At 42.2% G+C, this 22500-nt stretch overlaps 1 protein-coding gene across 2 annotated transcripts in view; it reads right to left on the reverse strand.

The window, feature by feature from the left end:
• Window positions 1–22500, reverse strand: part of LOC135093164 (nephrin-like) — a 143251-nt gene that overhangs the window by 20268 nt on the left and 100483 nt on the right. The window lies entirely within an intron of this gene.

Here is a 22500-nt window from a genome sequence, read left to right on the forward strand (position 1 = left end):
CGCCCTTGGTTCTGTCTTTCTTCCTTCCTTTCTTTCTCAAAACAAACTTTATCTTGCCTCAACTTACAACACAAACACAAGTGAGAACCAGGATAGACAGACAGACAGATAGACAGACAGACAGACAGACAGACAGGCGGACAGACAAACTGCAACGCGAGAAAGAAAGAATGGAAAAAAAAAACACAATAAACAATCAAAAACACTCAAGCCTTCAATAAAAAAAAAACAAAAAACAAAAGACACTCGAAGAAACACACAAAAAAATACAAACACACATATAAAGAATAAAAAAAGAAAAAGAAAGAAAACAGACCATTAACCACACAAGTCCACCTGCTCCCCTTCGCCTGCCCTGAAAAAAGACAAGAAAAAGGCAAGAAAAAAGGCAAGACACGTAAAAAAACTCGAGACATCACGTCAGTATAGCAATTGGAGGGGCGGGGAGAGAGGTAGCGGTCGTCCCGGTCTACCATGCCTCACTCGGCTCGTACAGTATCGACAGCGGCGCCAAGATGGATGGTGCGCCGTTCATCTCCCTAGTCAAGGCCGCCACAAAGAACTTCCGGAGAGCCTTTGAACACAACTCCTTAGTCCACTCGGGAGAATTCATATCATTGCAAACAGAAACACATCCTTCTTCCGGCTTGTAATCTTCGAGCGTGAGAGGAAGAGGTAGAGAGGGAAGGGGAAATGAGCGATAAGAGGTGTCAGAATTTGAAAAGGAAGTAGACGAGGAGGAGGAGGAGTAAGAAGGGAAGGAGGAGGAAAGGCATGTATTGATGAATGAGTAAGGATGAAGGAGTGACGGAATGTGACGGCCACTGCGGTAAGGTATGGATTACGTGAATAAACGAATGAAGGAGGGAACGGAGAAACTTTGGATTTATTTACTATCGGGATTATTATTATCATTATTATTGTTGTTAGTATTTATTTGCTCTCTTTCTTTTCGTTCGATTTTTATTACACTGGAGGCGATTGCTCTTTTTTCTTCTTCTTCACTCTAACTTTTCTTTTTCCTTTTTATTTTCTTCATTGTGTGGAATTCAGAACACTGGGGCGTGACTTTATACATTCCTGGCTGTTGTTTTTACCTCGTTTCATGTTTTACGAGTTTTTTTTTTTTTTTTTTTTTTTACTTCGATAAATTCAGTATATGTTTTGTTCCTTCCCTCACCACTCTCCTCACTTTCTTACTATTTCCTTCTATTTCCGTCACACATTCTCTAACATTTCCCCACTCTCTCTCTCTCTCTCTCTCTCTCTCTCCACACGTGCAACTTCTAAGCTCAAAACACATAAATATTTCCTGCTCTGGTTTTCTTTCTCAGTCCACGAACGAAATTTTTCTCTTTCCACAATGGCATGCCACTGAGAGAAGTCAGCTCCCCGCACATGGTCCACGCTACTACTGGTTAGGTCAGCCCCAGTCTGTCCTTGGTTCCTCATAGACTCTCTCCTACCTCTCTACCTCAAGACTCTCGCGGTCCAGTACCTTCCGAGGCTCACAGTGCTTCAAGACGTCTCAGGAAACGAGCGTATACTTAACGGTGACCAAGGTTCGTGACCCCAGAGAGCCCAGGAGTCTCGGGAGAAGGTTAAGTCGAACGCTGAGGTACGGAGCAATTTTTTTTTCTTTTTGGTTTTTCTCATTTGTCCTCCACCATTCATGAGGCACGAACGTATTTTTGCCAAATTAAGTGATTTTTTTACAACTCCAATTAAAATCCAGTAAAGCGGATAGGAGGAGGGGGAAGAGGAGAAGGAGGAAGAGAGGAGAGTGGAGGGGAGGAAAAGAAGGGCTGTGGGGGAGTGAGGGATGGGGAGAGGGATAAGGAAGAAGAGGATACAAACGAATAAGACGAGAAAGTAAAACTAGAAAGATTGGAAAGATGAGAGGGATGACAGACAGCGGGGTACAATATGAGAGAGAGAGAGAGAGAGAGAGAGAGAGAGAGAGAGAGAGAGAGAGAGAGAGAGAGAGAGAGAGAGAGAGAGAGAGAGAGAGAGAGAGAGAGAGAGAGAGAGAGAGAGGGAAATTGACAGACGGACAGAAACACAAAGATAAAAAAGGGTAAATAAAAAAAAACTATGATACAAAGATGTATTATTCATTCACACATTTAAGAGACACACACACGATTCAAAAATATCTTCCCTTTATTGAATACCGCGTAGTTAACGAAAGTGGTGTCATCATCTCTTGCCGGGAGCTTGCACCACACCAGTAAAATCAATAAACGTGACTAGACATGACTAAACGCATAGGACTTTAACCGTAGCTCCTCCACAATATAAATAAAGAATTGCTTGAGAGTCAACCTATACTGTTCGTTGTTTTTGTGTCTTTTTTTTTTCAGTCTGTTTCCTCCCCATTGTGTCCTAGGGAAGTAGAGGGCAGCAAGTTTGACATTTATAATTTTTTTATTTTGTCTGACTTGTCTCAAGGGTTTTATGTTACGGAGAATAGACCAGACTGTGCCTCGCTTTGCTGATTCTGTTAGGAAACTCAATATCGAGTTAGTTGCTGTTATGTAGACAAAATTTTGTTCAGTCTTATACAAACGTTCTAACAAAGGCAGGCAGATCATACCTATATGAAAGAATCTAAATTTAGATATACCACCATTGCATTCTAGTATGAAAAAAAAAAAATATTTACTTAAGTTCCCCATACTGCAGGAAAACTGACTAACACACTGACAAACTCTCACTTTCTCTTGAGGAAAAAAAAAAAAAAAAAGTGAAAAGCGCAGTCTCGCCCCGCACAAACGGCAGGATTCCGAGCTAGGCAAAGCAGGAAGGACGTGCAGCAGCTAATTAGACGCGGTGGGAGTGCAGGTGTGAAGGGCGGCAGCAGGAACAGGACCAGGCTGAGAGACAATACCTGGGCTGCGCTTCCGGGAATAAAGAAAAAGGAGACTGACGAAGAAGAGTATTTAATGCCTGAGCTTCTTACCCCCCTTACATCTCTCTCTCTCTCTCTCTCTCTCTCTCTCTCCTCTCTCCTCTCTCTCTCCTCCTCTCTCTCTCCTCTCTCTCTCTCTCTCGTCTATCTCTCTCTCTCTCTCTCTCCTTCCATAAAGCAAGCCAAGACCACCTCATTAGCGGACAATCTCGCAGCTTTACGGCAGCGCGCGGGCCACTTCAGCTGTCTCCCCTGAGAGGACCAGTGCGGACGTGATTTCCTGGTGGTGGTGGTGGTGGTCTGACACTGTTGCTACTTTGATATTTTGGTGCTTTTATCTTTTTAATATTATTGACAATTACTATCACTATTATTGGTATAACTACTACTGCTGCTGCTGCTGCTGCTGCTGCTGCTACTACTACTACTACTACTACTAATACTCGTACTACTGCTGCTACTATGACTACCACTGCTGCTATCAATTACTATTGTTACTATCATCACTATTTTATCATTATTATTTATTCTGATTACTATGATGATGATGATGATGATGATGATGATGATGATGATAATAATAATAATAATAATAATAATAATAATAATAATGATAATAATAATAATAATAATAGTAATTATTATTATTATTATTATCATTATCATCATTAATTAATATCGTTACTACTACTACTACTACTACTACTACTACTACTACTACTACTACTACTACTACTACTACTACTACTGTCAACATCATCAACAATAATAAAAAAAAGTGAGGTAACTCTAATTACGATTTTGTCAACTTGCTAAAATTCTGTCATAATTGCGGTGTATTAATCATCATTCTCCCTAATTAAATACTTCAAACAACTCTCTCTCTCTCTCTCTCTCTCTCTCTCTCTCTCTCTCTCTCTCTCTCTCTCTCTCTCTCTCTCTCTCTCTCTCTCTCTGTGTTATCCAAAGCGCAGACTTTTAGAGAGAGAGAGAGAGAGAGAGAGAGAGAGAGAGAGAGAGAGAGAGAGAGAGAGAGAGAGAGAGAGAGAGAGAGATGCGATGCGGTGGAAAAAATGAAATGATCGGAGGAAAGAAAGGAAGAGAGGGAGGCACAGGGGACATTAAAGACTGCTGAGAGGAAAAGAACTTGTGGTAGTGAGAGAAAAAGAATTGTATTGTTTTCTAGTAAATGGTATATCCCCCCCCTCTCTCTCTCTCTCTCTCTGAGCACGAAAAATGTGGAAATAATGAAGAACAATGAGCGTCACGGCACATAAATTACTGATACACAAACACCATAACGAGTGACCGCCACTTAGCACACCTCACGATCACTTCCCGGCGGACACTGAACATAAAAACATCCATTTAAAGTGACCAAGAGTAGAAAACACAATCTGTCTCTATCGTATTGCTATCCTGCGATCTTTCTATCCCTCATCTCCTTCTGTCCCTTCCATACCACTCAAAGACAGACAGACATAATCGTACACTGAAATGGAAAACACACTCTGTCTTTCTTGTATTCCTATCCTGTGTCGTTCCTCTCCCTTATCACCTTCAATCTCCTTCCATACTACTCACAGACAGACATAGACACATACGAATAGCAGAAACGCAATCTACTTTTTCCTATATTCTTATCCTGTGTCGTTACTATCCCTTATCGTCTTCAATCTTCGTCTTCTATACCACTCACACTCAGTGACAGGGACACATACACAAACACACACACAAACACACGCATTCCTCCCCTTGCCTTGCCTTGCCTTGTCTTGCCTTCCCTCGCATCAGTATCAGCATGGGGTCGGCCGGGCACACACAAAACGGCGCAGCGCTCACACAATACGAGTCATAATGTGCGAGGAGGGACGGAGCGAGTGTCAGAGATGAAGCACTGAGCGACGGCCCCCGAGTGGCTCGCAATACTTCTTCCCCTCGGCGGCAATCTAGCAGCGAGACACTTAGCTTCTCGCCGCGTGTTCATCTCCCCTCAGGGCGTCTACGAACCTCGCCTCTCCCCTGCTGCCCTGCGCGATAGAGACACATAAGTCTCCGCGGGATATAAGGGAACGCTGTCCTCTTCCCCCGCCGCCGCCGCCGCCGCCTCCACCGCTGCCGCTGCCGCTACCGCTTCCGCCTTCACCCTTCCATCAACGTGGAAAAAATTGAGGTACAGGAATAAGAGATAAACTTGTGTATATGAGGAGATGAAGGTAGGCGTGAACTCGGAGAGATGGACGGAATACAGAGACACAGACTGCGATAAAGATGAAGGGAAGGGAATGTACGAGGAAATCCTGTATTCCAGCTTTGGTGTGTACATGTTTTATGCGTATACTCACACACACACACACACACACACACACACACACACACACACACACACACACACACACACACACACACACACGTCACAATACAAAAATAAACATCACACGTCGCTGGACTACACAGTCTTAGTAATCCCTTCACGGAGAGCAGGTAACAAGAACACCAGCATTGCCAGGGGCGGGTATAACGAGGCTCTTGGCTGTATATAATGCAAGGAAAGCGGCGGTGGGCGAGGGTTGCTTAAGTGAAGGGTCTTCAGGGACGGCTCACAGACGACCTCTCCGCCTGTCCCCGCCACCTCGCGGCAGACGCAAATTAATTTACCAGATGTGAATCCCAATTAACCTTCAGATATTCTCATAATCTTAAGAGTTTCAAGGAATAACACGGCGCTACAACAACATGGAGTGAAAATGAGACAGAAATATCATTAGCTTTAATTTAAATAATGATGCTGAGGATTATGAAATACGTAGTTACTACTACTACCATTACTACTACTACTACTACTACTACTACTACTACTACTACTACTACTACTACTACTACTGCTGCTGCTGCTGCTGCTGCTGCTGCTACAACAACTACTTCTACTACTGCTGCTACTACTACTACTACTACTACTACTACTACTACTACTACTACTACTACTACTACTACTAGGGTGAAAATGAAGATGAGATATAATTACTTTTAAATAATAATACTAGCGACTGTGACATACGTTCTACTACTACTACTACTACTACTACTACTACTACTACTACTAATACTAATAATAATAATAATAATAAAAATAATAATAATAATAATAACAATAGCAACACTGTAAACTGAGAAACACAGAAAGCAAACCGTACGATAGAAAAAGAGCAAACAAGGAAAAGGAGAGAGAGAGAGAGAGAGAGAGAGAGAGAGAGAGAGAGAGAGAGAGAGAGAGAGAGAGAGAGAGAGAGAGAGAGAGAGAGAGAGAGAGAGAGATAGCACAAAGACACTTTTATGACACGAGGATGAAAAATGAGATAATGGAAAAGCAGGACAGGACAAGGAATAAAGGCAGATAAATAATCAAGAAGGAAAAGCAATAACAACTACGAAGGAAAGAAGATTAACAGCGGTGGGAAGGAGGAGGAAGTGACCAGGAAGAACAACAGGAGGAGGAGGAGGAGGAGGAGGAGCGGTAACAGGAGGAGGAAGTGGAAGAGACGAGGAAGGTGGAAGAGGATGAGGAAGAAGAGGAAGAGAAAGAGAAGTAGGAAAGACAGAAGCAACGAGAAGAAAATTAATGCATGAGCAAGACAGAAATTGCACTAGAAGAGAAGGATGAAGAGGAAGAGGAAGAGGAAGACAAGGAAACAGAAGACAGAGAAAAGATAGAAACAGCAAGAGGAGAAAATGCATAAGTAAATAAAATATGAAGAAGAACAAGAGGAGTATAAAAAAAACGAATATGGAGATAGCTAAGGACAGGAACAACACAAAGAAAAAGGAAAAACCGAAGGGGAAGATTAAACAGGAAAAAGAGAAACTGCAGATATAAAAGATGAGGAAGAACAGGAGGAGTAGAATGAAAAAGGAAGAAAAGCATAAAAATAAGGGCATAACAGAACAAAGAAACTGGAGAAACTGAAGAAGAAACAAGAAAACGAACAAAAAGAAAAACTGCAGCAATAAAAGATGAAGAACACGAAAAGTAGAATAAAAAGAAACCCACAGAAAAAAAAAATAAGAACAAAAACAATAACTGAAAAAAATGACAGATGAAGAAAACAAACAGAAAAATAAGAACAGAAACAATGCAAAGAAGCAGGAGAAACTGAAAGAGGAGGAGAAGTAGGAAGAAACAGCAGGGTTAGGAAGCCGGCACGTGGGGGAGGAGACAACAGCAGAAGCAGGAGGAGCAGCAAGGTGGAGCAGGGAGAAGCAGTTACACAGCACGCAAGAGGCTCATCAGTCATCCCTTAACGGCACGAAACTTGTACCCAGGTCAACAAGAACCTCTACATACTCTTAGCACTCCCTCCTCCCAATGCCTCCTCCTCCTCCTCCTCCTCCTCCTCCTTCTCCTCCTCCTCCTACTTTTCATTCCCCATCTCATTTTTTTTTTTTTTTGTCAGTTTTTTTTTCCTTCTACTTTTCTTCTTTTTTTTCTTGTCACTTTTTTTTTCTTCCTCCTCCTCCTACTTTTCTTCGTTTTTTTTCCTTGTCAATAATACTTCTTCGTCTTTTCTTCGTCCTCATTTTTTTTTGTTGTATCCTTGTTTCTCTTCGCTTTTTTCCCCTCATTTTCCTTTTCCTTCATCTTCCTATATCCTCTTTTTATGTCCTTTTCCGTTCTCATTATCTTTTGTTGTTATTTTCTCTTTCTTCTTACCTTTATCTTCCTTTCTTGCTCCTTCTCTATCTCTCTCTTTCTTCTTAGTCCTTTCTTTTCTCATTTTTTTTTGTTCTGCTTCTCTCTCCTCTTCTGCTTTGTTTCTTCATCTTCCTTTTTATCTTCAACTTACTTTTCTTGCTCCTCTCTCTTGCTCCTTCCTCTTCTTCCTCCTCTTTCGAACCTAATCCTTGATCTTTCTTCTTCTTCCCCTTCCCTCATACCCTTTCTCCTTTCTCATCCTCTCTTTTCTCTTCTTGTTTTTTTAATCCTTTGTCCCCAGAATCAAAGTGCTTCCTTCATTCCTTGTTATCCAATCTCTTCCCTTTAGAGGTTTCCGTTTTTTGCCTTCTGTTTGCTCTTTGCTTCTTTGTTTCTTTTTTTCCCTTTTCAAGACTCCTGATGTTAATTGTTTTCAATAATTTGTTGCGATGGATTTTCTGAAATTGAATTACAGTATTTTTCATCACACAATTATTATCTTTCGTCCTTTACTGTTATTTTATTTACTTTTTAAAGTTTTCAGTAGTTTTTTTTTTTTTTATCTTTTATTCCAAGTTTACGTTTTCGCGAGTTTCCCCTCTTTTCGTTATTATATTTCGTTCTTTCTTTCGTTGTCCAATTTCCACCCAGCCACGTTCCTCCTCACGCTTCTTTTCTTTTCTTTTCGTGTTTCGCATTTTTCCTCCATAAGTTTTTTTTTTTTCCGCCTTCCAAGGTTTCAATCAATTTGCAGCCTCCAATATTTTCCCACATCCCACTTCCACATTGCCTCACCGCCTTGTCCTTATTTTTTTTTCCTTCGTTTTCCCTACAACCTTCCTACGCTTCCTTCTTACTCTTTTTTTTTCTTCCAGCTCCTATTCCTGTTTTTTTCCATAATGTTCCTTTCTTATCCTCACCATTTTTTTTTTTTTAGCATTTCCGTTCCTCATTCTCTAACTTGATACGTTTATTTTTTCCTCCTTATTCCTGTTGTTCTCTTTCCCTGAACTCATTCTTCTAAAGCATCGTTTACTTCCTTCTCCAATAAAAACCTCTCCTCTCTTCCTTTTAATGTTTCTTTTTCTTCTATTCTTGTTCGTGTCTCACAAAGTCCCAACCTTAATCACACCAACTTCTGTTTCTTCAGAACCATCTCTCTCTTCTAAACACTTCCTTTCACTCCTGTTCATGTATGTACTGCAAAATCCCAACCTTACATCCTTCTATTCCTTTATGGCCTTCCTTCTCTTCCTTCCTATGTTTTTTTTTTCCTCTCAATCCTGCTTGTCTCAAGAAAGTCACAACGTCAATCTCATCTCTTTGTGCTTTCAAAACTTTCATTATCTTCTTTCTTACGCTTCTCTTCTTGCCAGTCCTCTCAAAAAGTCCCACTCTCAACTTCTATTCCTTCAAAACCTTCATTCTTTTCCTTCCTAGGCTTCTTCTCTTCCCATTCCTCCTTCTGTCTCTCCCATAAAAGTCCCAACTTCAACCTCACATCCTTCACTCTCTTCCTTCTTACACTTTTCCTCCTCCTACTCTTGCTCCTGTTTTCTCCCTCGCTCAGTCTTCACTCGCCTGTACACAGTCCCCACCTGCAAGCACTAATGAGAAGCAGAGCGCCCCAAGGGATGCACCCACCTGACAAATCGCTCCCACAGTGATACATTGCTGGTTTATGGGCGAGGACGCGCGTGACGGACAGACGAGGGTGAAGCACGGGTGGAAACATCGACTTTCCTGCTTACTGAGCTTGCTTGCTTCCCTCCCTTCTGTTTGATAAGGAGGGATGGCGACACAGAGGGGACAGAGAGGTGCGTAATTGGAAGAAAAGAAAAAAAAGAGTAGGAAAAAGATATGAAAGAAAGGATAGAAAGAAAAAAAGGAAGGAAGGAGAGTGTGTGTGTGGGCGTGTGGGTGGGTGGTTGGGTGTGTGTGTGACCGAACAAATGAAAGAATGGAAAAAAGAGTGAGTAAAAAGACATGGAAGAATAGAGAGAAGGAAGAAAGGAAGGAGAGTGTGTGCATGAGGGAGGGATGGGTGTCTCTGTGTGTGTGTGTGTGTGTGTGTGTGTGTGTGTGTGTGTGTGTGTGTGTGTGTGTGTGTGTGTGTGTGTGTGTGTGTGTGTGTGTGTGTGTGTGTGTGTGTGTGTGTGTGTGTGTAAGTGGGTGGGTGTGTGTGTGACCGAGCAAATCCAGTAATAACAAACTGACAAACCCAGAGCGACATTGAACCATCTAGCGATAAAAGAGGCGTGTGCATCAAGACAAACAGACGCAGGGGCGAAGGGATGAGAGGCTGATAAGGAGCTGAGGGAGTTAGCGGGAGATCGTGCGAACAAAGACAAAATCATAGAGAAGGATCACGAACAAGACAACGAGGGATAAAAGAAAGAAATAAGAGAAACTTTGCGATTTTTCTTTTTCAGGATTCTGTGCCGAGCAATAAATGTGTGCGGGAGAGAGAGAGAGAGAGAGAGAGAGAGAGAGAGAGAGAGAGAGAGAGAGAGAGAGAGAGAGAGAGAGAGTCAGTTTATTGAAATTCCTTTTGATGTTTATCAGTTTCAGCTGCTGAAAATCTATCACCATATTCTCTCTCTCTCTCTCTCTCTCTCTCTCTCTCTCTCTCTCTCTCTCTCTCTCTCTCTCTCTCTCTCTCTCTCTTACGCACACACACACAAACAAAAGTAACGAAACAAAGAACCTCATCCTGTCTCCTCTCACTGACTTCCTTCCTTCTGTCAATGGAAGAAAAGTATAGAAGAGAAAGGAGGAGAATGGGAAAAAGGGGGAAAAAATACGTCCGCCCTTAATCTTTCCTTCATTTTTCACACTAACACCCTATTCCATTCTCCCTTCCAATTCTTGCGCGCTTCCCCTGCCCTCGCCGCTCCCTCCCTTTACTGGCTCCATCACTCTCTCTCCCTTGCACAACTCTGCCCCTCCCCGCATCGCCCCTCCTTTCTTCCTCTACTTGGCAGGGAACACTACAAAAGTGACACAGATTGAATCGAAACCTGATGCTAGATCGGGTTCCCCCCTCTCTCTCTCTCTTTCTCTCTCTCGCCATCTCTCTCCTTCTTTCACACGAACGCTTAGTCAATCACTCAGTCAGTCCCTCAGTCAGTCAGGCAGTCAGGCAGTCAGTCAGTCATTCACTAACTCCTCTCATTCTTCCTCTTTCTTTATTCATCTTTTCTTCCTTTTATTTTTTTCCTTTTAGTCTATGTTACTGAATGTCTCTCTCTCTCTCTCTCTCTCTCTCTCTCTCTCTCTCTCTCTCTCTCTCTCTCTCTCTCTCTCTCTCTCTCTCTCTCTCTAAGCTGCTGTCCTCTCGTGGCCGCAAGTCAGCCACGTTCTGGATTTAAGCTGTGCATGTGTTTCCGACATTAAGTGAAGGTGCTTTTCCTTTTCCTGCTTTCATTCCTCCAGGGAAGAATTCACAGCAATAGCAAGGCGGGCCAAAATATAAACCAAATAATATTAAGAGATGCAAACAATACTAAAAGGAATTATGATATCAATATGAATAGAAAATAAATAAATAAATAAATAACATATATCAATTACAGTATAAGGAAATCAGTCCGTAAATGGTAAGGGTTGTTACTATGTAAGTATTATATTCATGTGGAAAATAATGAAGGTGATGAAAAGAATAATGACACTAATATAAATACACGATTAAAAATAAAAACATAAAAGAAAAACAACAGTTGCTTTGTATCTAAATCAGTAAGTGATATATGACCTATTGCCATCACATACAAATATCATAGTCATGTGGAAAATAAAGAGGATGCACATAAAGGTTAATGGATGGAGACGAAAGTTGCATATCAATATTCATGTTTTATAAAGGAACACTCAGCTGTAGGTGTCTAGACATCTCGCAGCTTCTCTCGTGTTCCTATGTTCTTCGGAAAGTCAGAGCGTGAAAACCAGGAAAAGATGGTAACTCGTATCATGCAATGCAATACTCATTTCAGAACAAAAAGGAAAGATCAGACAAGCAGATTTTACGTTGTATGATATGTCTCGAGTGCATAATGACGAAACCTTGCAGTAAAGAACCATTGTAATATGCAAATTCTCTCTCTCTCTCTCTCTCTCTCTCTCTCTCTCTCTCTCTCTCTCTCTCTCTCTCTCTCTCTCTCTCTCTCTCTCTCATCTTGAATTATTTTTTTACCATTCAGAATTAAGGATATACTTCAAAAGAGCTCAAAAATGGAATAAAATTGTTCGGGCTTCCCACAAGGGCCAGGCAGTGACCGGCGGGCAGCGCGGGACTCAGTGTGGCTCTTGGACTCTCCAGTCACTGTGACCAGACGCCTTTGAAGTAACTCCCTTCTGCCTTCTCCCCTCCTTTCCGCCCTTTTTAATTTGCTTCCTACAGAGATCCAAGGTTCATTTTTTAAGATCCATTTCGCTAAGTTATTCTATTACTCCTGCTCCAGCTCTTCCTCCTCTTCCTATCTTTCGTCTTCTCTTCTTATTTTACTTGGCTTTTTACACAAAACCAGGGTTCCTCCTAAATACATTTCCCCGTAACTTATTCCATCCCTGTGCCAGACTCCTCCCTCGATCATCAAGTGTTTCTTCCTCCCTCCTGCACCTCGGCTTCTGTCCCTCGCTCCCTCCACGTGTCCTTGAAGTTCCTTTCCGCCTCCTTGGCTGTCTGTCAGGACGTCGCCGCGGGGAACGAAGTTCTCCTGAGAGCATTTCATTCCTAACTTCTTTGTCTCTTTTCCCCCAAGAGACCACCGCAACTCATTAACAGCAGGGATTAATGTTGTTTGAGAAGAGGCAACTGCTCCCGTTCTATTTTTCTTTTCCTGCCTCCGCCGCAGTGTCCTCCGGGAGTCGCTTACCGCATACCAGACCGCCATTACAGAGGAAGTGGACCAGACGAATGTGAGATGATGCTTAAGATTATACGCAGGAGTCTTCCAGTTCCACTAGTTACTGAAGGAGTTGCTGCAGAGTGCTTTAGGGCATAATTCAAACACACACACACACACACACACACTAGAAAAAAGTTGGCTCTCATACCAGCCAGTTTCCTGTACTCGAGAAGAGAAGAAAGTTTTGGGAAAGCTCTGAAAGACAAAAACACACTAAAGAGAGAGACGACTGATGAAATTACACGAAAGGAACACAAAGTTAAGTCCGATAAGCTAAGAAAGAAAAACACTACTTGAAAAAGAAAAAATAAACTTAAATCACTCAAACATTAGGTGTCCCCTGAAGAAAGAGACAAAGCCGATTCTACTCTCTCTCTCTCTCTCTCTCTCTCTCTCTCTCTCTCTCTCTCTCTCTCTCTCTCTCTCTCTCTCTCTCTCTCTGCCTTTCCCCAGTCTCAATTAGCCACCTATCGGTAATAAATTGTCAAGGCAGTTAAATTACTGTTTAAACTACTTAACTGCGAACACAGACACTGACAAGCATAGCTATCACGCACGCACAGGTGTTGACGTGCGTGTGTGCGTGTGCCTTTGCGTGTGTGAGCGTCATCACAATGTGGGGCCATAAAAAACTCCACTGGCGCTCAGTCTTCCTGTCTCTCTCTGCGCCGGACAGATACACGACTGAACAAGAAGGTCAACAGATCGACACAAACATTCCATGAGTAATGTATAGGTAGCTGTCTTTCATTTCCTGACACCGAAACCTCCATAGCGTGTGCACCTCTACGTTTACACACACACACACACACACACACACACACACACACACACACACACACACACACACCTCCACGCACACACCGCAATCCACCACCACTGCCAAAAGCATCCAAGCCGAAATTGCCTCCAGCTCTTCCCAGCCTCACGTCCTTTGGCAGAAACAAGAGGTAAACAAGAAGCAGGAAAAAACGTCACTCAGATTTCCCGCGGGATCGTTTCACTGGCGTTAAATCCAGCTGAGAGGGGGAGTTTCCGCCGCCTAAGTGCGTGAATGAAGCACTTCCAGTAATCTCCTTCTTGCTTCCTCACTAGCTTGCCAAGGGTGTGGTGTGGTGTGGTGTGGTGCTGCATCTTTCCCTTTCCTCCCCCCGCCCCTCACCTCACCTTCCCTTCCCTCTCCTGTCCTCCACCCACACTCGCCATCCCCACACACTTTCCTCTGCCCCGTTCAAGGAAGGAAGAAATTTAAGAGTTGCGATCAGTAAAAAAAATTCGAGGGAGGAAGACGAGAAAATTCGCACGTGTGTGTGTGTGTGTGTGTGTGTGTGTGTGTGTGTGTGTGTGTGTGTGTGTGTGTGTGTGTGTGTGTGTGTGTGTGTGGAGGAAGACGAGAAAATTCGCACGTGTGTGTGTGTGTGTGTGTGTGTGTGTGTGTGTGTGTGTGTGTGTGTGTGTGTGTGTGTGTGTGTGTGTGTGTGATAAAACAAAAAGAATAACAAAAATATCATAAATCAAAAATAAATCTAACAATAAACATTGCCACCACCACCACCACCACCACTACCATTACAACCATAACCATTATCACCATTTTTGTCGCCGCTCTCGCTATAACAACAACATCCACCACAACAACACCACCACCACCACCACCACCAACAACAACGAAAGTATTTGTATGAGATACAAATTAAGTTTTATCTTATTTTCTTTCTTTTAACGCAAGAAATTACATTTATTATTTGAACTCCTTCAAAAGAGAGAGATTAATATATGAGATGACTTCCGGGTGAGTGTATTGTTGTTGCCTTTGCTTTTCTTGTTAATGATGCAGGTGGTGGAGATGGTGGTGGTGGTGGTGGTGGTGGTGAAAGAAATATGTACGTAATGTTTCTCTTCTGTGCCTTTGCTATTATTATTATTATTATTATTATTATTATTATTATTATTATTATTATTATTATTATTGTTGTTGTTGTCCTTGTTGTCTTTCCTATTGTTGTCATTACTGGTGTTTTCGTTGATGCCGTTGTCTGCTGCTGCTGCTGCTACTGTTGTCGTTGCTGCTATTATTATTAATACTTCTACTAATAAATTCAAATATGTGTGTGTGTGTGTGTGTGTGTGTGTGTGTTGGGGGGGGAGAGAGAGAGAGAGAGAGAGAGAGAGAGAGAGAGAGAGAGAGAGAGAGAGAGAGAGAGAGAGAGAGAGAGAGAGAGAGAGAGAGAGAGAGAGAGAGAGAGAGAGAGAGAGAGAAAGACACTGACCGACCAACTTACCAAAAACACCACCATCTTTGAGGACAAAATCTTGATCCGAACGCCTGCACATGTCCAGCGTGCCAGTCTGTGTGTTGTGTGCCCACCTAAGAACAGCACGTGGGCGAGGCGAGCTTGTTAGAATGACCAATGGTGCTTGTCTCCGTAAGGCCGTGCGTGTATTTCCTATAATATTAGTGCTTTTTCTTTTTGAAAGGTAAGAGAGCTTGAGATTTGAGCAAGGTGAAGGAATGAGTCGAAACGTTAATTCACAGCTGTCTTGCCTTCACGCCCTCAGAAACGAAAGGAAGAACTGAACCGTATTTATCCTCACCACCAGCCAGACTCCTGCAGGAAAGTCGTACTGAAGTATACCGGTGGTTCGTGGTGGTTGTGGTGGTGGTAGTGGTTCCGTGGTGGTAAAGGTAACGGTGGTGGTGCAATAAAGACCGCCAGTGAAAAGGTAGTTGAAAACAGTAATGAAAAAAAATGGTGATAACAAACATGCAGGATTAATTATGAATGAGGTACTGCAACACACAAATTTGAATACATTGCTTCTTTCAAATCACAAACAGATTATTGAGGAACAGAAAACGCAGACACACACACCTACACAATCAGTAGATAAAAGCATGCACTAGTTTACAATAATTAGATAAAAGTAAACATTTCACATTCTCTCTCTCTCTCTCTCTCTCTCTCTCTCTCTCTCTCTCTCTCTCTCTCTCTCTCTCTCTCTCTCTCTCTCTCTCTCTCTCTCTTCATATGTATGCAAAATATAAGCTTTAGGGAAAAGACTCAGGGAGAGGAAGGGAGGAAGGGAAGGAGGGAGAAAGAGAAGCAAGGAGGAAAGGGAAAGAGGAATGGAAAGGGCAAAGAGAAAGGCTTGCAAGGTGGTCTTCTTGATAAAAACTAATTAAACTTACGTAACATAAAAACCTGGGCCAGGCGAAAAAGATAATATTAAGCAAGGAAAAATGATAATGATGAGTAGAACACGACGCTAGTGAAAAATTAATTAACCAAGTTACGTGAAAAGCATGACGTTAATATTTAAAACACACACACACACACACACACACACACACACACACACACACACACACACACACACACACACACACTTGAATTTTTCGTGGCACACAGTACTGTTTGTCTTACTAATATAAATATGTCTTTTCATATTAAATTTATGACAGATACGAAAATTTCAAAATAAAATCATGCAAAAAGGTCTTTAAACTCTAAATGTCACTTTTAAAAGAAAAAAAAATAATGGAACCAAAAAATGATGACAAAAAATGGAGAGGAGATACAAGTTAAGTAAGTTTCAGATGTGTCTCGATACGCTTCGCTTCCACCATCTATTTAATTCTTAACTTCTCTTTACACGAATTCATTCATGATAAATTTTAATATTCAAAATGACAAAAGGAAAAAAATGGGGAATCCTCGATCATCACCATTAAAAAAAATGCGAATACACTGAATTAAATAATGATAGATTTTAATGCCCACATCGAGACAAAAGAACAAAAACTGAAACCAAAAGATCACCACTTCAGTCAAAAATTTTAGTAACAGAAAATTTCCTTTGTTCCGTTTCTCCACCTTCCTATGACTTACACAGCTTAGAAGATTAAGAAAAAAAGTACTATTGGTTATCTACGCTGTTTTCCATTTAGATGAACAACAAAAATGTGGGCGTTTAATTTACTACGCTAATTTTTCTTAACAATGTTACTGATATAGACGTCTTTTGTTAACATTTTGAGTAGCATAAAAAATTCCTTGCATAGAAAACACAGAATAAGAAAGAATAGAGGATTATTTTTTCTTTTCTTGGTACAAAATTATTTAAAAGAATGAAATAAGAAAAAAAGTTTAGAAAATATATATATATATATATATATATATATATATATATATATATATATATATATATATATATATATATATATATATATATATATATATATATATATATATATATATTTTTTTTTTTTTTTTTTCTGGGCTACGAAATGATTTATAAGAGTGTAATAAAAGGCCAGTCCATGAATTTGTAGGTGATTACTAAAGAAACTGTACAGCAGTCAGACTTATGTTGTTAGCATGTTACGTTTACCATGCGAAGATGCGTCAGTTAAATAAATAAATAAATAGATAATTAAATAAACGAAGAGAACACGTTATATACATCATCAAATTAATAACACACACACACACACACACACACACACACACACACACACACACAACCACACTTCACATTCATTCCCTTCAACGCAAGACACAGAAAACTATGAAGTAAGTGACGCCAAACATTTGTGTCGCGCGGCAGCAATCAGGGGCGTGCTGGTCCTCCGCACCCCGCCACCTACACGCTGGCTGCAATATCAGGCGATGAAAGAGGCGAGTCGTGAACGCTTGCGAAGGGGAGGAGGAAGAGGAGGAGGAGAAAGAGCAGGAGGAGGATGAGGAGCAGTAGCAGTAGGAAGAGTAGGAATAGGAGGACCATGGACTGATATTGTTCCTGTGTGTGTGTGTGTGTGTGTGTGTGTGTGTGTGTGTGTGTGTGTGTGTGTGTGTGTGTGTGTGTGTGTGTGTGTGTGTGTGTGTGTGTGTGTGTGTGTGTGTGCGTGCGTGCGTGCGTGATAACCTCTCTCTCTCTCTCTCTCTCTCTCTCTCTCTCTCTCTCTCTCTCTCTCTCTCTCTCTCTCTCTCTCTCTCTCTCTCTCTCTCTCTCTCTCTCTTTCCCTCTCCTTCCTTGTCCTTTCACTCACTTCACATTCCTATTCTCTCTCTCTCTCTCTCTCTCTCTCTCTCTAGGGCGACGGTTGAGGGGGGCGAGTCCGGCGTATTAATCTCCGGGCGAGCTCGTGTCAGTCTTCGTGTCAAGGGCAGAGGGGAAAAAATGTGATGTAGTTTGTGTCAGTTACTCTGGAAACCTGCCGGAGATTACCTGTCATTTCCTGTCTTCCTCCCCCACCCCCTTATTTTTTTTTTCATTGCTCTCTCTCTCTCTCTCTCTCTCTCTCTCTCTCTCTCTCTCTCTCTCTCTCTCTCTCTCTCTCTCTCTCTCTCTCTCTCTCTCTCTCTCTCTCTCTCTCTCTCTCTATTATACAGTTGACAACACGTCTTTCCTATGCTGACGCACGAACGTTTATCTGATCCCGGCAGAAGGAAAACAAAAGCAGGAGGAGGAGGAGGAGGAGGAGGAGGAGGAGGAGGAGGAGGAGGAGGAGGAGGAGGAGGAGGAGGAGATGCAATTTCAGTAACAGAGGAAGGGCAGTAGGAGGAGCAAAATAAATAGAGTAAATACGGGACGAATTACACCCGGATAACACTTTTCACTTTTAGCATTTATCTTCTTCCTTCTCTTCGGGAATTACTAGGTAGGGCGTGTGACATTTTTACCGTAGGGGAGCACTGCGTTATGGACGAGGTGATGGCGATGGTAGGGAAGGTTAGGAGAGGTTACCAGGGGGAGGAGAGGAGAATCTGTGAGGAGGGTGTGAGCTTCGGGAGACACAAGCGGGTATCAATTTGGGAATTCACTCATCCCTGTTTTTCACTCGCACACTCAATCATTTATAGAGTAAGCGAGGGTTCTTTTCAACTGCTCTCTTCACGTGATATCTCGAGCTTGCGCACACACACACACACACACACACACACACACACACACACACACACACACACACACACACACACACACACACCGGGTCCCTTGAAGCAAACAAACGTATCCAATACAACCAGAGCCGTTTCCTGCGCCTTTCTGTAAACACGGTCCGTTCTGAGAAATCCGTGGCGAGGCGTGACTGCACAGAATGGAACTTTTAATGCAGTTAGAGAGGAAAAACCGTTTGCTGCAGAAACCAACTGCAGAGTCGCCGTGTGGAGGGAGAAAATCCAGCTGCACTTCTTTAATGTCTTGCAGAAAAGCGACTGCATAACCTGAGGCTGCGAGCGTGCAGGAGACAGGCGGCGTCTGGCGTACTCACTTCCTGCCTCTGGGAATGTACACACACGCATGGGGAGATGTGAGCAGGAAGTGTGTGTGTGTGTGTGTGTGTGTGTGTGTGTGTGTGTGTGTGTGTGTGTGTGTGTGTGTGTGTGTGTGTGTGTGTGTGTGTGTGTGTGGTGCTTCTCCTCCATAATAATATTTCGCTGTTTTGTTTGTCAGCTGTTAGATTTTTTTTTTTTTTAGCTTTTCTTTTTACGAAACTTTACTTGGTGTCTTGATAATTTGAGAACTTAGCTGCTATGGTTGTCCCTTTCTGACATTCAAGGCATAAAAAATTTGAACACACAGAAGAAAGAATATGGAGACAAACATGTCCTCTCTACGCTACATAATTATTTGAGAGACTGTGGTACCAAGACATGCATAGAAAAAAATATATATATAGTTGATTATGGAAAAAATGGTCAAGTAACTCAAATGTTAGATGGCATTAATGGCTGTTACCTCCACTTATTTTCCATTGCTACACTCCTAAACTAAATCTTCACCATCTATTTAAAATATCATAAGTTTCATGAAGCTTCAAGATTGTACGACGAAAGTGAATTTTTTTTTTCCCACAGTACTCAAGACAGGTACTTTTACTGAACTTAACTCTGAATTATTGCTGAGTAATGAACTGAATTAATGTTTATCAGTTACTCTATCCTTTTCCTCATCACATTTTAACTATATTACATATTTTTCTTAATTTTCTTCTGTTCTGCTTCTTCGATGTGATTTGAGAGATAAACACAATAATATATCACACATTAACGGCCACCAGCTTAATACTTCTCTCTCTCTCTCTCTCTCTCTCTCTCTCTCTCTCTCTCTCTCTCTCTCTCTCTCTCTCTCTCTCTCTCTGAACCCTCCTCTCCAGTCAAATCCTCTTTCTACTTCCCTCTTACCTTTACTTCTTCTCTCTCTTTCCTGATCTACTGTTCTTTCTACTTTCTTTCATCTCCTCCTGCTCCTCCCCCTCCTTTTCCTCATTCTCACCCTCTTCCTTCAGTTTTTCACTCTTTTTGTCACCGACTTATATTTGTTTTGTCTTATTTTTTCCTCCTTCCTCCATGTTCTTCATTTCCTCTTCTCCTTTCTCCTCCTTTATATTCTTGATTTTTGTATTTTCTATTCTCATGATTCCCATCTTTGTTTTTCCCTTTCTTATCCTCTTCACCAATATCTTAGTGTCTCCTCCTCTTCTTCCTTCTATTCGTCCTTCATTTTCCACTCCTTCATCACGTTTAATTATATTTCTGCATATCTATTTTCTCGTTCTTTCTTTCATTTATTTCCTTTTCACTCCCATTCCTTCTTTTCCTACTCTGTTCTCCCTTTTCTTTATAGTTTACTTTTCTTCTTGCTATTCTATCTATTTCTACTCTGCTTCCTTCATTTTCCTTTTCTTTTTCTATACTTATTTTTTTCTTCCCTCTCCTCTTTACATCTTCCTATCCTTCCTTCCCTTTCCTAGTTTTTCCCATACTTTCCCTCCCATTCCTTGCTTCCCTCTGACTCCTCCTCATCGTCCTTATCCTTCCTCCCTGACCACTTCTGCAGCACAGCCACGCCCCAGCCGAGAACCAGGAAGGACCCTGCACGCTAAGCTCCCTTTTTTTACATCCCTCCCACTCCACCACCACCACCACCACCACCACCACCACCAGCGCTGCACCCTTTGGCTAGAAACACGAAGCAGGAAAATGAGGGCAAGGCCAAGCAGGATTGTGACAAGAAGGCTTCTCTCTCTCTCTCTCTCTCTCTCTCTCTCTCTCTCTCTCTCTCTCTCTCTCTCTCTCTCTCTCTCTCTCTCTCTCTCTCTCTCTCTCTCTCTCTCTCTCTCGGCACGATTGAGGGAGAGGCAGAGAAAACAAGAGTCAGATGGAAGGAAGGAGAGAAACAGAGAGAAAGAGTGTGAGAGAAGAAAAAAAGAAGTCCCGGGTTACACTAGAGGCATGGCAAGGTAATTACTGGCTGGGGGCGAGGTGGCTTCTTGGAAAATTAAGACTTGTAGCGCGAGTGAATCTGGTTAACTGGTGAAATATACAATGGAGCTGCGAGTAATGAAGACATTAATTAGAGGAAGGGAGGTCAGGGCAGATTCTAATGAAGCAACAACGGAATTATTGTCCGTGTGGGGCGTGAGAGAGAGAGAGAGAGAGAGAGAGAGAGAGAGAGAGAGAGAGAGAGAGAGAGAGAGAGAGAAATTGCACTACCATCCTCTCTCTCTCTCTCTCTCTCTCTCTCTCTCTCTCTCTCTCTCTCTCTCTCTCTCTCTCTCTCTCTCTCCCTTTCATACGTAAAAAAAAAAGAGACAAATTTCTTATATTTTCCAATTACCTTTTACTATCGTGACGAACACAATCTTCCCCTTCACACCTGCCACACACCTGCCCCCTCCCACACCTTCCCTTTTACACCTACTACACCTGCATCCTCACATCTCCTACTACATACCTTCCACACTTTCTCACCCACACCTACACTCTACACCTGCTGATATTCCTTGACCCCTAAGGAAAAAAAGAGAAAAACTCGTCCCTTTTTTCATAATCTTACTATAATAATGTTAACAAGAATAAAAGAAAGGTAAAAAAAAAATATCTCGTCCCCTTCTTTCGCAATCTACACCTCATTATCCCTTTTTCATATTATTATTTTTTTTTCCCCCTCCCGAAACCGTATTATCGTTTCGGTTCTTTGTAACTACGTTTATTGCGACTTATTTCTTTTTCTTCTTCTTCTTCTTTCCTTTCGCGTCCATTACTTGCTTCTCGTATTTTTGTTCATTGCGTTTTTTTTTCCCTTTCTTTGTTCTCCATCCATTCACTGGTTTTGCTTTTTTTTTGTATTTTTTTTATCCTAATGATCTTCCTCCTCCTCCTCCTCTTCCTTCTCCTCCTCCTCCTCCTACAGCTTCTCCTCATTTACTTCCTCCTCCACCAGATTCTTCTCATTTACTTCCTCCTTCACCTCCTTTACCTTCTCCTCCTCCTTCAGCTTCTCCTCATTTACTTCCTCCTCCATTTTCTTTCACTCATCCCCCTTCCCCCTTCTCTCCCTCACTGCCTTCCTAAGCCAGGCCAGAAGGCAGTAATGAGAAACAGCATACAATATTCTTAACGTTTCTCCACTTTCTCCTCCTCTAAGTGCCTCTAAAAAGTTTCCTCCAATGAACCCTTGAGACCACACCCAAACCACCACCCTCCTCCTCCTCTTCTTCTCCCACCTCCTCTTCCTCTCCTCCTTGTCTCTTACAGTCATCCGCCTCTCGCCTTTTCACGTCCTTCTTAACTCTCATCCTCCTTTTCCGCTACTTATTTCTACATCTCACCCTCTTCTTCACTTCCATCCTTTTCTCTCTTCCCCTCCTGCTCCTCCTCGCCACCCTCTCCCCCTTGCCTTACCAAACCCAATTCTGGTCCTAATCCTTGGTTACTCTTCCTGACTCCCCTCCTGTCACCTAAAAGGACCCTTCCTATCCTTTGGTACCTACACAACCACACTACAAGGCATTTTTGTACCCTACCCTTCCCTTTTTCCCATTCCCTCGTCTCTATACGCACAACCATCCCTTCCTTTCCCCTCCTTTACCCAAATCTCTTCCTCTCCCATCCCGCCCCTCCCCTCCCTTCACTGGTAACACGAACTCTCAGATTCAAACTCAGACCTCCCTCCTTCCTAGTTCTCTCGGATTAGCCTTCTAATGC

The sequence above is a fragment of the Scylla paramamosain genome, chromosome 42 (assembly GCF_035594125.1).
Source record: "Scylla paramamosain isolate STU-SP2022 chromosome 42, ASM3559412v1, whole genome shotgun sequence".
Classification (NCBI taxonomy): domain Eukaryota; kingdom Metazoa; phylum Arthropoda; class Malacostraca; order Decapoda; family Portunidae; genus Scylla; species Scylla paramamosain.